Below are 17,566 nucleotides of genomic sequence, written 5' to 3' on the forward strand. Positions count from 1 at the left end.
TTTAAATTACTGATACCTTGTTTAGATGCTTATATTCTTCAAAGACCAGAGCTACTCCTTATAGACAACTAGCCACTATCCTAATAGGAGTGGACACATATGAAACTATCATATGGTTTTAAGTGTTCCTGCATTCCATTTTCAAATCTGACATTACCTCTCTCTATATATATATGGAACTCTATTTCTGCCCATGATTTTCCATAGCTCAGCCTGCAGCCTTTTTGGAGAATGAACTAAAGCATCTGATTTTCCTATCTCAGCCAATTGTTTTGATTTAAAAACGTAATACCTTTAAGGTTTCGAGATGTAGACTTAGAATTGTTTTGGCAAAAGTTCCAAATTATAGATTTCTATATATAACATTTTCTTTATCCAAAATTTATTTAGGAAAGTTTCCAAGCTGGCCTTAGACTTTTGTATTGGTTTTCTAGGACTTCCATAAAAAAATAGCACAGGTTAGATGGATTAAACAATGGCAATTTATTTTCTCAAACTTTTGAAAGTCCTTCAAGATAAAGGGGCCAGAGAGTAGGGTCTTCTGAGGCCCTCTCCTGGTCTTGCAGATGTAAGCCTCTCCCTATGTCCTCACATGGTCTTTTCCCTGCCACAGACATACCTGGTATTTCTTCTTAGAAGGCCACCAGTCATATTGGATTAGGGCACCACTCTTATGACCTCATTTTACCTTAATTATCTCTTTAAAGGCTTTATCTCCAACCAGTCATATCTGGAGATTAGGGCTCCAACATGTGAATTAGTGGAGGGGGCACAATTCAGTCTATAAGAAATACACATAAAATAGTTGTGAATAAAGTAAACATATAAATAATTATGAATATGAAATTTCAAGTTAAATTACTTATATTCTGAAATACAACTCATTAAATACATGAATTACTATGATACTAGATGTACTGGATACATATTGAGGTATAAACTGCAATTATAATTTCAATTTCCACAAAACTTTCTTATTATTTTTACTATTGCAATCTTGCAATTAAAGTGTTCACTGAATTTAAAAACTTGATTTGAATTTAATAAAACATTTTAACAGTTAAAAATAAGTGGAAATTTTATTCCAAGATTATAATTTTTCTCAAAACACATTTTAATGTTTTAGCATTACCATCTTTCAGAAAGAAGAACACTTTTAGACAATTTACATGTCCAATGACCATATTATGAGAAAAAACAACACCACAATAACTTGAACTAAAGATTCTGAAAATCAGCTAAATTAATTCTCTAGTGAACTTATTATTTCCTGATACTCTTTGTAGTCCAAATGATTGCAATTGTTACTTCAAAAGATAAAATAATAAAAAAATAAGAGTAGGTTAGATACTTTCAGTTTTTGTCATGAATAGTTTAAAACAGCAGTTGAACAAAGAGAAGATAGGCCATTGAGGAAAGTATTTTAGTATATTTATTTGCAGAATTTAATGATAAAAAGATCACATGCAAATGATTTTTATAAGATTCTGTTGCCAGGGAGTTGGTTAAAAACCCTTTCACCTGAAAAATTGATGTGAGAGAGACACAGCGATTGGTTGCCTCCCACATGCGCCCCTACCAAGGCCAGGATTGAGCCTGCAATGTAGGTACATGCCCTTGACCGGAACAGAACCTGGGACTCTTCAGTCTGCTGGCGGATGCTCTATCCACTGAATGGAACCGGGTAGGGCTAAAAACGCTTTAAAATAAGGATTTTCCTATAATAGTTATTTTGTACAATCATGTCAAAATATGTTTTAAAATGACTTGCATTCTGAAACATATGATGGTCTGACTAAATAATCTAGCCAAACAGGTCTGGATCCTGTTTTGGAAAATGATTAGTGGAGGGGAATAAAGGCATTTTTAATTGAAAACTGCTTCGAGATCATTTTAAATATTTGTTTCAAGAGAAATAAATGAGGTGTGATAGCATAGACAGCTATAAATAAAAAGAAAGTGAGAATTTCCTGGCAGACAATTTTACTGTAAACTCTGTCCAATGAAGGGTTGTTTTCTGACACATTTGCTAGTTAACAACTGATTCTAAAAGTAAAGTCAGCTTTCCAAGCTACGGCTATGATAGTCTTTATGACCCTAAATCTTATTCATTGCCATTTGGACTGTAATCCTCCATGAACCATTTTCTTCAAAGCTGGTCAGGAAAAGTTGGAAGAGGCAGTGAGCATATCAGTACAAGCAATATTCAGAGACCTAATTTGTAGGGTGTTTTGACTTCTAATCTTGAGATTTTTTAAAAGATTCTGATGAAACATTAATTCTGCTACTTACTTCTACACATGACATTATTTTTGTATAAGGCAGGCACATAATAATTTTAAACCCTCTGCACTTAATATGTGATTAGTTGTTCCCATTTTACATTAAGATATATTGGTAACATTTTGGGGGTTATTTTTGAAATTCTAACATTATCAGTCTTACTCTTTCAAAGGATATCAATGGTTCTGAAACTCAAATTGAAATAGGAACTGAAACTTACACTATGTATTAATTTAGTGAAAAACTACATATTGGCAAAATGACAAGCAAAGAACAACAAAATTCTATGGCAGAACCTTAAACTTACTTTTATACTATTTTCCCTGTTTCCCTAAATACCACATTACATAAAACACCCCCACCCATCAGAAATACCGGAAGTTGATGACAAATGGAGTGAATTAAGAGGCAACATAAATTATTATAAATCCAGAATGACTGATTAATGAGGAAAGACTGAAATTAAATGCATATATGAAATAGATATAAAAAGAAGGTAGAAATCATAGAAGCTTGATTTTGAATAAATAAATAAATTTTGAATAAAAAAATAAAAGCTTTATCAGAATGAAATAAATTCAGAACAAGTACGTAAAATTGATAACTGTAAACGTCAGAAACATTTTAACATGAAATAAGGAGTATTTGTCATGAACACTTCTATTTGAATGCTCCCTCCAATTTAACTCTTGGTATATATAAGAAAAAGACTGAAGACATTATTTCTCGGGAATATAAAAAGAAAATCAAAATTTGTAAACAACATGATATAGAATAGCATGCATTAAATTCCCAAAATATAATAAGATGTTGAAGTATGTCTTCCACTTCAATATTTGTTTTATTGAATTTTAATTGCTTAGCAATGAGACCAGTGTGCTTTATATTCATGAAACACTTTACTTTCCTATTAATAGATGAGATATATGAATAGCTGGTATGAAAAATAAATATTAAAACCCATTTTAATAGCCTAACCTTATCCAAAAACAATGAGTGTGCAGACAAGCTCTAGAGAGAAAAAAAGTAAATATGTAAAATAAATATCTGAAGAGGAATTTATATGTATAGAAAATGGACAAAGTGAAAACCAAGTATAAATATTTGTAGTTCTCAGAATAGAAAAGAAATAAGTAATGGAAGAGAACTTATCTTTAGAGATATAATTTAATACAACTTAAGAAATATAAGAAGCTTTGTACTTATCTTTTGAAGAACACCATAGTATGTCAGTGAAAGTGTCCTTGAATGGAATTAGATTTTCCTTCTAATCTAGGAAAAGTTCTGAAAGTGTTGCTCACCCAGTTTCTTATTTTTCTTTCCTATATGAGAGCATAGTTAGGGTGTGTCTGTGTACCTGAAGAGAAGATTTCCTTGAAGGACTGATGGACAGTTTATACGTGTGTGGTGTAGTTGATAAGGCGATTTAATTTAGAGCTAGGTTGCCTGAATTCAAATGCTAACTCTGTGAAATCTTGGGCAAGTATATTACCTTTTATTCTTTAGTTTCCTTATCCTGAAATTGATAACTTCTAGTTTGCATGTATCCTATGTATTAGTTAAATAAAAGTAAATGTAAGTAAAATATATATGTACTTGTGAATATCAATAAATGAGATGATATATGTTGGACAGCTTTGAATGTCAGGCTAGGCAAAGTTGAATTGGAAATCATCTTTCTAAGAATAATAATAATTGAAACTATTTGGCAAAAAGAAAGAAAGAAAAAAGAATTCATCTTTATTATAAACTAGAGGCCCGGTGCACAAAATTCGTGCACTCAGGGGAGGGTCCCTCAGCCCAGCCTGTGCCCTCTCGCAGTCCAGGAGCCCTCGGTGGATGTCCGACTGATGGCTTAGGCCTGCTCCCCACGGGAGAGGCTCCTGCCACCATCGCTGCACTTGCCAGCAGTGAGCCTGTCTCAGGGCTTCTGGCTGAACGCCGTTCCCCCTGTGGGAGGGCACTGACCACCAGGGGGCAGCTCCTGCATTGAGCGTCTGGCCCCTGGTGGTCAGTGTGTGTCATAGCGACTGGTCGTTTTACTGTTCAGTTGATTTGCATATTAGCCTTTTATTGTATAGGATTATGGAAAGATTCCATAACTTCCTGGAATCAAATAAGAGAGAATACTACTTTTGATTTTAAACATCTAATTTATTTCACATTTTACTAGCAGGATTGTTAAAAAAGCAGCTTGGATGATCTGAGTTGTTTTCTTATTCATAAGATGTCAAAAATAAAAATAATATTGACTTAACAATCTTTGCTTTTGCATATATCTTAAGAATGACAAATGTATATCACCTCCTTTTAGCACATTATACAGAACTTTAAATTTTGTATTAATTTGGGAAGTGAGTGCTTCAAAGTATTTATATCACAACCATAGAAATCTTTCCCTTAACCATCACTTAAATGATGCAGAAATAAATACGTTAAAATGTAATAATAATCTTTTTTTACTCCTACATGAAGTTGGGCTTATAAAAATATTATTTTGAATATGTACATAAGGGAAATATAAATTAAATCCATTAACATTTTTTAGAAGGACCATAAAGTAGAAAATCATAAATATTTAAACATTTTTGAATAGATAATGCAGCTAATTTCCACTGCAACTTACTTTCATCTTAAGCTTGCCTATCAAAAATTAACATATAAACCTTAAACTGAGCTGCTTACATTAAGTTTATTAAACCCATTTCAAAGCATGAGAAATTTGCAATAAATCCTAAATTTTAAAGAGCATTATTTTGTGAGAGATCATAGTTTATTCATCATAAAGAGTTAATGAAAATCTGCTTTCCACTTTTTTTTTTCTCAGTGAAAATAGACTATTTCAGTAGGCTATATATTTAAGAAAATAATTAGAAAGCATGCCTTTAGCCCTAGCCGATTTGACTCAGTGGATAGAGCGTAAGCCTGAGGACTCAAGGGTCCCAGGTTCGATTCCGTCAACGGCATATGCCCAGGTTGTGGGCTCGATCCCCAGTAGGGGGCATGCAGGAGGCAGCCAATCAATGATTCTCTCTCATCATTGATATTTCTATCTCTCTCTCTATCTCCCTTTCTTTCTGAAATCAATAAAAATATACTTTTTAAAGAAGCATGCCTTTATAGGCCTCTGTAATTTTTTAAGATTATAACAAATATATAAAGTCATTATCATTCAACATTTTCATGTGAAAAATTCTCTAGATTGGCACTCTAGAAGCTACAAATACATAGAGTATATAAGACTTTGCCTTACAAATTTATTACCTACTGATATGGGCTGAATTGTGTCTCCACAAATTCATATATTGACATCTTAACCCAGAGTAAGAATATGACTATATTCGGGGATCATAGAGATAGGGTCTTCTATAGCTAATTAAGTTCAAATGAGGTCATTAGGGTGGGCCTTAATCCATTCTAACCACTGTCCATATAAAATTAGGTGATTAGGGCTTAGCCATGTGCAGAGGGGAGATCATGTGATGACAGAGGGAGAAGACAGCTGTCTTCAAGTCAAGAAGAGAAGCCTCAAAAGAAACCAACCATCGCAAAATATTGATTTCAGACATCTAGTCTCCAGAACTGTGAAAAAATAAATTTCTGTTTCTCAGCCATTTTTTTCTGTGGTTTTTCTTATGGCAGCCCTAGTGTCTTTGTTTATTTGGGCTGCTATAATAAAAATACTGTAGACTAAGTCGCTTATAAACAATACATGTTTATTTCTCAAAGTCCTAGAGGCTGGGAAGGCCAAGATCATGGAACCTCACATGAAGAAGGGTGAGCAAATTCCCTGGAGCCTCTTTTATAAGGGCACTAATCCTGTTCATGATGGCTCCACCCTCACGACCTAATAACCTCCCAAAACTCCACCTCTACATATCATCACATGGAGAATACTAGAACACATATACAAGCAGATTCATTAAATATTTTTCCTCATTTAAAAAATTATATTTGACTACTTAATAAATAAGTGGCAAATACTATTATGGGTCTCATGTCAATGTGTAGAAGCAAAATGATTGGCAATAATGGCACATGTTGTATGGGGGTGGGGGGGTTGTAACTGGTGTATTACATTAAAATTACGCAGATTATGACCTGCTAAATGCAGAGGCACAAGCCACCCAAACAGGTTTGGTAGATAGCTCCATCAGCATTTGAGCTGCCACTTTGGGGTTGTGAAAATCCCAAGGTTGTTTTGACTGAAGGCACAGTTTCAATACACTCACATAAAGGAAGTTAAGTTACAATATTTATTAGTTACAGATCCCAGAACTGGGAATGCAATGATCCAGGGGAATGGCAGTCCTCCATCGCAGGTTACCAAGGAGCAGGAGACAGAGAGCAGGGGGGCATGCACCTATTACTTATTGGGTGGTTGAGGTGGAGGTCACTTTAATGATCTCAGCTCTAAGTAACTGTTTTAAAAGGTGACTCAGGAAAAGCAAAGCCTGTCATTTGTGGTGAGAATCCTAAGGCTGTTCTTACCTAAATGCCTAGAGCCTGGGTGTCATACTGCAAAGTGCTTGGGCAGCAACTCAAAAGAATTGTTTTCTCATCACACATGGGAATGCAAGTATACTGTTGTAAGGTTTTTATACTGTTATACAAAGTGGCATCACATTAAACATTTTTTCAAACACTTTTATTCATTCAATGCTTTCTGCCTTCTTGGCTCTTTTATGTTGAAAGATTTTCCTGAGATTCCTTTCACCTGAGCTGTGTGTGTTTTTAAAATGCTTCTCAGTCAATTCTGAGGTTAATGGGGAGCAAATACAAGATTTTTTATTTGGACTAGGGGCATACTTTAATAGCTATGCTATGTAAAGATTTAGTTGCTTGTGATGCTTATAATTTTGAATAGCAATCTCCTTCAATTTTCATGTCCTTCCAACTCTCATCAAAAAAAGAAAAAGTAAACAAAAAGCCCACTTCTATAATCCATCAAAGACCTTATATTTTATCTACCTTGAATGTAGATATTTGTTTTTTTCTTATCATCATTAAGTAATACTTAAGCTCCTTGAGGTTAGGCATTTAATTTTCTCCATATTGGGGAGTCTAGCAAAAACAGGTTAAAATAGATTTAAGAAATAGTTATGATTCTCATTTTTGCTTTTCTTTGCAATATGTACAAAGGGAAAAAAATATGGCCATTCTCATTAAAATGATCTTGGTAGATCAAATAAACCAAATAGCATTTGTATAGGAAAAGTATCTAGATCTGAATTGGCTTAATTGGACATCCATATTAATCAAGTTGACTATTGAATGGCTCTATTTCACAGGTAGAGAGGATAAATTTAAGAACAATTCAAGAGATTTTGTTTAATATAATTAACAAGAAAGAGAACCACTTTCATTTTATCAGAAAGAGCTTTTATCATTCAATTTAATCTACTTAATGATTTCCAAGCATAGTTAGTGAGGTATTATCTTATGTATATTCACAACACTAAGGAATATCAATACAGATCTTTACAAGCAGGAAAGGAAGGGAAAGTTGATATAAGTACTGAAGTATCTGCAATAAGGAAGAATAATCTGTATATTCATGAGGTGGGTTGACGATTTTCCTTCCTCCTATACTAAAATTTCCCAGTAATTATATCCTTTGACTAATTAATGCTATTTCTTATTTACACAATACCCCATATGTTTTATAAAGTGCTCTGTATTAGCAGAAACATTTATTGGACCCTTTATGTGAACAGGAAGACTATTTTATTTGTTGCATTTTTCCTTCCAAGTAAATTTGTTGACTATACCATGATCCTTTCATGCAATGCAAGACTTGAGAACTTGAAGCCAGATACATTAAAAAAAATAGATACAATAAACAAAGCCATTTCGGATCAATAGCTTACTGTATTCAGTTATTAACTCATCATATTTTCCTCATTCACATCTTTAAGTAGTATGTATGTCTTATATAAGTTAGTTTTTGATCTTTTAGTGATCTTATCTCCTGTGAAATTTTCTTATAACCACACAGTGACTTCATAGCAATTTATTATACTACTGCACATTAATTATAGTTCATAATGTAAAAGTGATTTATCTTTAATTATCACTTTTATTTGTTCTTCTAGCCTACAAGCATTTATTGTGTGAACTATATGTTAAGTTGGAAAATTCTTGAGGAAATAGAACAATTAAATATTTTGTCTCCCTATACTTGTGAATTTGTAATATCTTCAAATGAAAAGGTTGGAAAAATGGATAAATGAATGAATAAATTTCCACTCCTTAGTTTCTTTATAGTTGCTAACAAGAAGAAATTTTTTGTTTAACAAAATATTGTATGTGTAAAATTATAAAGGGGTAATGGCATGAAAACACAAAATTAAAATATAAACCCATTAACTCATAACTAATTATTTATATCCCACCAAATTAAGTGGTAGACATTTTGGGAATTTTCTTGCTATCATGGATGTATTTATAATGTTATTATGTGATTTGTAATAATCACTGTAAACTACTTGATTTGTCTTTATCCTACCTCTCAATTTCTGCACCTTTGACAAGCAAACTTATTTCAGTGACTATGAAATTATCAAACTCCATATACATCAAGTCTTTATTACATTTTACAACTGAGACATGAAAACAATGAATACGGGAATCAGAGACAAAAGTATGAAAAATAATAGTTACAATAAAAATATAGCTTACATTAAGAGATGTAATTGGTGAAATGTATATATGTAAATATTTTATTCAAAAACATATTTCTGGCATTATTAAAAGAAAAAAACATTTCTCAAAATATCAGTTGTGTACATCTGTCAAAAGAAGAATGAAATCCAAAGATTAAGCACAGTTAAAAATACTAAATAGTTCCTAACTGAAATACTATTTTTGACTTAAAAATATTACATGTAGGCATCTAATAAAATCTGTAAATTATTCATTAATTGTGTCCATGCTTTTATGTTGGTGCTAGGTGGATCTCTATATTTAATTTCTTTAAGAAATATATTTTTATTGATTTCAGAGAGGAAGAAAGATATAGAAACACCAATGATGAGAGAGAATCATTGATTGGCTGCCTCTGCATGCCCCCTACTGGGGATGGAGCCACAACTAGGGCATGTGTCCTTGACCAGAATTGAACCCAGGACCCTTCAGTCCTCAGGCTGATGCTCTATCCACTGAGCCAAACTGGTTAGGGATATATTTAATCTCTTAAATAATAACTTACCCCTGCCCAGTGGCTTCAAATATTACATACTTTTAAGATGACTTCCAAATATTTCCTTTCCTAATACATCTGTGCTAGACCATAAGCCAATCAATATCCTCAGCACTTCTTGATTCTCTAATTCATTCAGGTTCTGTTTAAACTTGAGGTAAAATCTCTCTCTCTCTCTCTTCTCTCTCTCTCTCTCTCTCTCTCTCTCTCTCTCTCTCTCTATATATATATATATATATATATATATATATATATATATACTAGAGGAGGCCCGGTGCATGAAATTTGTGCATGGAGGGGGGTTGTCCCTCAGCCCAGCCTGTACCCTCTCTAATCTGGGACCCCTCGAGGGATGTCCGACTGCCCGTTTAGGCCCGACCCGGGCCTAAACGGGCAGTCGGACATCCCTCTCACAATCCAGGACTGCTGGCTCCCAACTGCTTGCCTGCCTGCCTTCCTGATTGCCCCTAACTGCTTCTGCCTGCCAGCCTGATAACCCCCTAACCACTCTGCTGCCAGCTTGTTTGCCCCCAACTTCCCTCCTCTGCCGGCCTGGTCACCCCTAACTGCCCTCTCCTGCAGGGTTGATCACCTCCAACTGCCCTCCCTTGCAGGCCTTGTCCTTCTCAACTGCCCTCCCTTGCAGGCCGGGTGCCTCCCAACTGCCCTCTCCTGTTGGCCATCTTGTGGTAGCCATCTTGGGTCCACATGGGGGCAGGATCTTTGATCACATGTGGGCAGCTATATTGTGTGTTGCAGTGATGGTCAATCTGCATATTACTCTTTTATTAGATAGGATAGAGGCCTGGTACTGGGGTGGGGCCAGCTGGTTTGCCCTGAAGGATGTCCCTGATCAGGGTGGGGTTCCCTTGGGGCGTGGGACGGCCTGAGCGAGGGGCCTGTGGTGGTTTGCAGGCTGGCCACGCCCCCTGGCAACCCAAGCAGAGGCCCTGATATCTGGAATTTATTTTCCTTCTACAATTGAAACTTTGTAGTCTAGAGCGGAGCCAAGCCTGGGGCTCCCTCTGCGGCCGGCAGCCATTTCTGTTGGGGTTATAATTGAAACTTTGTAGCCTTAAGTGGGTGGGCCCGGCCAGGGTGTGCGGAAAGCTTTGCTTCCCCCGTTGCCGGGGGCAACCCTGGCCTGCTCTCTCAAGCTCCATTCTGCCGCCATTTGTTTGAACTTGTTTACCTTCTATAATTGAAACTTTGTAGCTTGAGTGGAGGCTTAGGCCTGGCAAGGGCAGGCGGGAAGCTTGGCTTCCTCTGTTACCTAGGAAACCTTGCTTTCTGTGGCTATAGCCATCTTGGTTGGGTTAATTTGCCTACTCGCTCTGATTGGATGGTGGGTGTGGCTTATGGGCGTGGCTTCTGGGTGTGTCGGAGGTATGGTCAATTTGCATATGTGTCCATTATTAGGTAGGATGTTATAGGGCAGACCCGAGATTTCAGGGCCAAGATTTTCATCATTATGCTATGTGCCATGCTTTGTGCTAATAACTTTACAAACATTCTATCTAATTTACTCTTTGCCATGTGATACATAAAATCATTCTCAATGTACAGATATCCTTTCTGAGTTTCCTTTAAGAGACTTTCTCTAAATTCACGTGATATTTAACCCAGGTCTGCCTGAAGCCTGTGCATTTCTCACTTTTATATTCCTTCAGTGTGATATATTTGAAATCAATCAATGTCTTTTCTCCAAAATCGAATAGCTTTTAGAAGCAATAACTAATACCAGTCATGTGTCTCCCTTGCTTTGCTAGATGGATATATAAGAACTGACCCTTGCTTAGGTAGAGTCTAAATGAGGATTTGTTGCAATAGTTCTGCAGTAGGCAGTAGCTTCCCCCTGTATCATCATTTTTCTTTTTCTTTTTTAAATATATTTTTACTAGAGGCCCGATGCACGAAGATTCGTACAAGAATGGGCCTTCCTTCCCTGGCTGCCGGCACCGCCTTAGCTCAGGCTGGAGCTGTCTTTCCACCTTTGCTCCGGCCCTGAGCTGCCTTTCCACCTTCCCATGCTGCCCAGAGGCCCGGAGTGGCTGGGGCAGTGCAGAATGCCTGTGTCATCGCCATGGCTACAACGCAAGTGACCACTGGGCGCCTGTGTATGCAAATTAACCCGCCATCTTTGTTGGGTTAATTTGCATACTCACTTCTGATTGGCTGGTGGGTGTCATGAAGGTATGGTCAATTTGCATCTTTCTCTTTTATTAGTGTAGATATGCCTAAGCGACCAGAATGCTGGAATGACCAGAATGACCAGTCACTATGACGCACACTGACCACCAGGGGGAAGATGCTCAATGCAGGAGCTGCCCCCTGGTGATCAGTGCACTCCTACAGCCAACCTCCCACAGTTGGCCAACCTCCCCTGGTCCCTCCCCGCGGCCGGAAAGCCCCGGCTGGCAGCTGGAAGGCCTCGATTGGCCCTGCTCTTCGGCTAGGCTTAGGGACCCCACCCGTGCACGAATTTCATGCACTGGGCCTCTAGTATATATATATATATGTATATATATATATATATACTAGAGGCCCAGTGCATGATTGAATCATGCTTAGGGATTGAATCATGCACGTGTAGGGTCCCCTACACGCTTTCGCTTTCGATCGCGGTGGAGCTGGGTGCCTGTCCGCTGGTGCTCCAGGCCTTTCAGGCGCGGCGGAGGCTTCTGTAAGGCCTGGTGCCGGAGCAGACAGGCACCCAGCTCCCCCGCTTTTGATGGTCCGCGGCGGGACATGAGCTCGCTGCCCCAGAGGCCCCTTCTGTTCCGCAGCACAGCCATGGCGCAGACGCTGAGCTCGTGCCGCCACTGGCAACACAAGCTCAGCGTCCCGCCGGCCCAATCGGTTACCCCGGCCACCCCGAGTCCCGCCCCCTGTGGCCCAATTGTGGGTGTAGTGGAGTGATGATAATTTACATATTACCATTTTATTAGGTAGGATACCTCCAGAGAAAAGACTTATGAGGAAGGAGCTCTCAGAGTAAGTTAACCTGCTTCTTAAATCAAAGCATATAAAAGTGGAATAGTGGCGAAAAGAAAAGCTGAGGTTTTAATAAACATGATAAATCCAGGCTAGCTAGACATTTAAAGAGATTAACTTCAAATGGAGGGATAAGGACACATATGTAATACCTTAATCAATAAAGAAAAAAAAAAAAAACTATGGTACATTTGCACAATGGAACACTACGCTGCTGTAAAAAAAGAAAGAACTCTTACCACTTGCAACAGCATAGATGGACCTGGAGAGCATTATGCTAAGCGAAATAAGCCAGTTGGAGACAGATAAATATCACATGATATCACTCATTTATGGAATATAATGAACAACATAAACTGATAAACAAAAATAGATCCAGAGACAAAGAAGCATCAAACAGACTGTCAAACCTCAGAGGGAAGGCAGGACAGGGTGGTGGTGGTGGTGGTGGGGGTAAGAGGTCAACCAAAGGACTTGTATACATACATATAAGCATAACCAATGGACACAGATAGTAGGGAAGTGAGGGCATGTGCTGGGGGATGGGAGCGGCTGGGGAAAGGTCAGTGGGGGAAAAGGAGATGTATGTAATACTTTAATCAATAAAGAATTTAATTTAAAATATGTTGTGGTAAGAGAGAAGATAGCAATATCTTGGTACTTTTCAAGAGGATGCCAATGGAACTTAGTGGTTTAAAATGACATTAATAAGGTCACAAAAATAGTAAGTGATAGAGCTTGAACTTGGAGCCAAAACTTCTTACCACCATGCCAGTGTTCCTTACATTTAACAAAGAGCATAGCGATGTAGACTAAGTAGGATGAGAGATAATGGAGAAAAAGAAAAGTTGACAGCTCTCTCAGAAAGCCACCTTTTATAGTGATGCCTAACTTAGGCCCTTGATTACCTACGGGTAGTAGTGATAGAATGAGAAGGATGACTTCTTGAGACATGCTAATGATGAAAAGGCAAAAGTTATTAAGAGAGTAAATACATGGGGATGGGTTAATTGGAAGAGTCCAAGATGTTAAAGACAGTGTGATATTGCCAAGAAAACTGATTTAATGAGGGCAAGAATGATGTCACTGAATTAATTTTTAATGGTTTTTGTCATATGTAACAGTCATTATAAAAATAAGAGATGAGTATAAATATTAAAAAGTTTTAAAACCTCCATTTTAGTCCCACTTAACTCTTCAAAATCAAACATGCTAAGAACAGTTCCTAAGAAGTACTATATCTCCATACGTATTGGTTTCATAAAGGAATTGCATCATTGGTGATATTATTAAAACAGCAATTAAGTAGCAGAGCAGGGATTTAAGTTTCTGCTTTTCCAAAGGACATTTTCTTAACATTAGTAAACATTATCTAAATCAGTGAAATAGAAACCCATAGAATAATGAGTAGTGATTTTCTAGGGACTTACATATTTTGTATTTGAAGAATTTTTCAGGTAGAGAGCTTACACATCACATATTACTAAATTGTAAAATTGATTTGGTAATTCCAAAACAATGTGTAATTTTAATTATAATCAAAATTATAAGAGACTAGAGGCCCAATGTACAAAGATTCATGCAAGAATGGGCCTTCCTTCCCCTGGCTGCCAGCACTGCCTTGGCTCCAGCCGGAGCCACCTTTCTGCCTTCCCACACTGCCCACAGGCCCGGAGCAGCTCGGGCGGTGCGGCATGCCTGTGTCATCGCCATGGCGACAATGCAAGCGTCCTGCCCCCAGCCGCTCGGCGCCTGTGTATGCAAATTAACCTGCCATCTTTGTTTGATTAATTTGTATACTCACTCCTGATTGGCTGGTGGGCGTCGTGAAGGTACAGTCAATTTGCATCTTTCTCTTTTATTCTAGATTTGTCTTGGCTAGTGTGGCTCCTTGGTTGGGCATCATCCCATGCACTGGGGGGTTGGTGGTTCTATTTATTCCCACTGGGTTGCAGTCTTGGATGGTCCCCTCTGGGGGTTGTGCAGGAGGCAGCCAATCATTGTCGTTTCTGCTCTCACATTAATGTTTTTCTTTCTCTTTCCCTCTCCCTTCTAAAAATCATTTAATGAACAATTTTGATTACTCCATCAGTTTTGGATTACTCCTATGATTAACTTGATTATCATATGGAGTGACCTGAACCTTTACTCTGGAATCTGGAAATGAAAAAGGGAGGGGATCAATAGCTAGTGAGAGAAATAGTCAAGGGCTGTCTGCTTCTTTCAGGAACTCTTCCTAGTGACCAGCATCAAGGGAATTTGGCCTTTCTCATAATGCTGAGGTGGTCTGACTTTGCTAGTTTCTCTTCTCAGGTGCCTCTTTTCACTAAATGCTCTCAGAAACCACTTTTATTAGAGTTTAATCTAAAGTAACTTCAAAAAATGTGAATAGACATTCACAAGAGGAAGAATGCAAACTCAGATGCAATAGGACAGTGAATTCAGCATTTCTTAAAGCTCTACACAAACGTTAGCATATGTAATTAATCCCCTAATTTCCCCATAAGACATATTTCATTATCCTTGATTTACAAGCATAAAACTAAAATAATCAAGGAAATGCATGGCCTGCATTGTCAGGCAAATCTTTTTAAGCACTACTTTCTACATGTATTCTCCTTGGGAGCCTTCATGGTTTCTCCTACATTATTTCTAAACTAGAGGCCTGATGCACAAAATCGTGCAAGGGCCTTGGCCCTGGCCCTGACTCCCGCCTACCACCGCCACGGCCGGGGGCCTCTACTGCCTCTGCCACGGCCCTCTCCTGCTGCAGCTTTGTCTGGAAGGAAGGATCTCTGGAAAGATGTCCGGTCTAATTAGCATATTATGCTTTTATTATTATAGATCCTACTATTTCTGCCTTTATACTCTAGCCTCTAACTATCTATTCTATGGATCATAATAGCACCCAACATATGGGTCTATGAGTGAGTCTATGAGTCTATGAATTCAGGTCTCTTGGTAGTTCTTTCCCTTTATAAGTGCTTCTATTGTAAGTACAATGTTTATTATACATTCACATTCTGGCACCAACCTCCTCCAGTATATATTCTAAGCTATTGTACAGAGAATCCTATCTAATAAAGACAGAATATGCAAATTGACTGTAACTCTGCGACAAAGATGGTGGCACCCACAACCAATAAGGAGGTAATATGCAAATTGATGCAACAAAGCAAGAGGCGGAAGGCGGCTCCAGCCAGAGCGAAGGTGGTGCCGGCAGCCAGAGGAAGGAAGGCCTATTCTTGCATGAATCTTCGTGCATCGGGCCTCTAGTGTTCTATATAAGAGAATCTGATAACTTCCCCCCTTGATATCTTTCATCCTATCTAATAAAGAGGAAATATGCTAATTGACCCTCATGCTGTCGCAAAGATGGTGGTACCCACAGCCAATAAGGAGGGAACATGCTAATTGACTGACACACTCTCAAAGATGGTGGCACCCACAGACAATAAGGAGGGACTATGCTAATTGACGGCCCCACCCTCAAAGATGGTGGCACCCATAGCCACAAGATGGCGGCACCCAGTCCCCTCAGCCCCGCCGGGGCGGCAGGCGTCCGGCAAGGCCGGGTCCGCCCCCAGGTAGGCCCGGCTGCTCTGCACGCCGGCCTCTAGAGTCTCCCAGTTCCTTCAGCCCCCAGCCGCATAGGCAAGCCTCAGATGGCAGCTGCCCAGCTGCCCAGGGCCACTTACGGCTCAGATAACCAGGGTCAGCTGAGGCTGTGCTGCCGGCAATGGCAGCAGCAGAGGTGTGATGGGGTGTCGCCTTCCCCTGATCTCTGGGTTGCCCTGAGGGCTCCCGGACTGTGAGAGGGGGCAGGCCGGGCTGAGGGAGCCCCCCTCCAGTGCATGAATTTTCATGCACTGGGCCTCTAGTTTATTGATAAAGTAGGTGTGTTAAGTAGAAAGGTATCTTTTTCAAATCAACTCTCTATAATACTGATTATTTATTATATGGTTAGTAATATTCTATGTGTTTCCACAAATACCTTGTTTCATTCTTACTATAATCCCATGAAATGATTCCATATTGTTATTGTTTTACAAAAGAGGAGAAATTTCCTTTGTGTCAAATATGGGAATCAGACTGTTTTTCTGACATGAATGTTTAGTATGTATGTAATTTCAGTCTACAAGACTGAACAGTATTATAGATGTCTTCTTTACCTTGAAATAGACCTTAGCCTTCTATGTAATTAACTAAACTTACTGGCATACCTTAACTTCATAGTTTAGGAGTAAACACAGGAAACTGAACCAATTGTGTTGAAAACAACTACCAGTAAGACTCAAAATATCAACCTGACTTTATCATAAATATACTATTTTTTAAGGTGCCATAACAAAATACCATAGATTGAGTAGCTTTAACAAGAGAAATATATTTTCTCACAATGGTATTTTGGAGGCTTGATGTCCAAGACCAAGGTGTCTGTAGAATTGGTTTCTTCCGAGGCCTCCCCCTGGCTTGCAGATGGCCTTTCCTTATGTCTTCACATAGAATTCCTCTGTACATGTTTGTGTACATGTCTGTGTCTCCTCTAATAAAAATACCATTGAGATTTGATTAGAGCTTGCCCTAATGATCTCATTTTAGCTTACGTAATCTAAAGACTCTGCCTCCAAATATAGTTATATTCTGAGGAACTGGTTTCAGGACTTCATTATATGAATTTTGGGGAACCCAACTCAGCTCATACCAACAGACTACTTAATTTAATAGTTAAATATAAATTTAATGTCATTCCAAGGAATAATTTATACACTGAGGAAACTTGTTTAAATGTCCACTCTTAAAGTTTTCAATATAATCATTCTATGAAATGGAGATAGTCAAGAGACAATAAATTCAGAAAGAAATTTGATATAGGAAGAGTTAAAATTGTGCCAGGATATACATTTTTTTTTGTTTTTTTTTTTACAGAAAAACAGTTCCATTTGGCAGAAGACCAAATAAGAAAAAAACTGGGAATGTTATTTGCTTTTGTTCATTTGTCCATCTGTCTACATAAGCCCAATGGCATTGGTTTCCAAATAAAGGCCTGTTAATGCCAGAAGCATGGTACTTGGTCAGATTTATCAA

Source organism: Cnephaeus nilssonii (genome assembly GCF_951640355.1).
Source record: "Cnephaeus nilssonii genome assembly, chromosome: 1".
Classification (NCBI taxonomy): Eukaryota; Metazoa; Chordata; class Mammalia; order Chiroptera; family Vespertilionidae; genus Cnephaeus; species Cnephaeus nilssonii.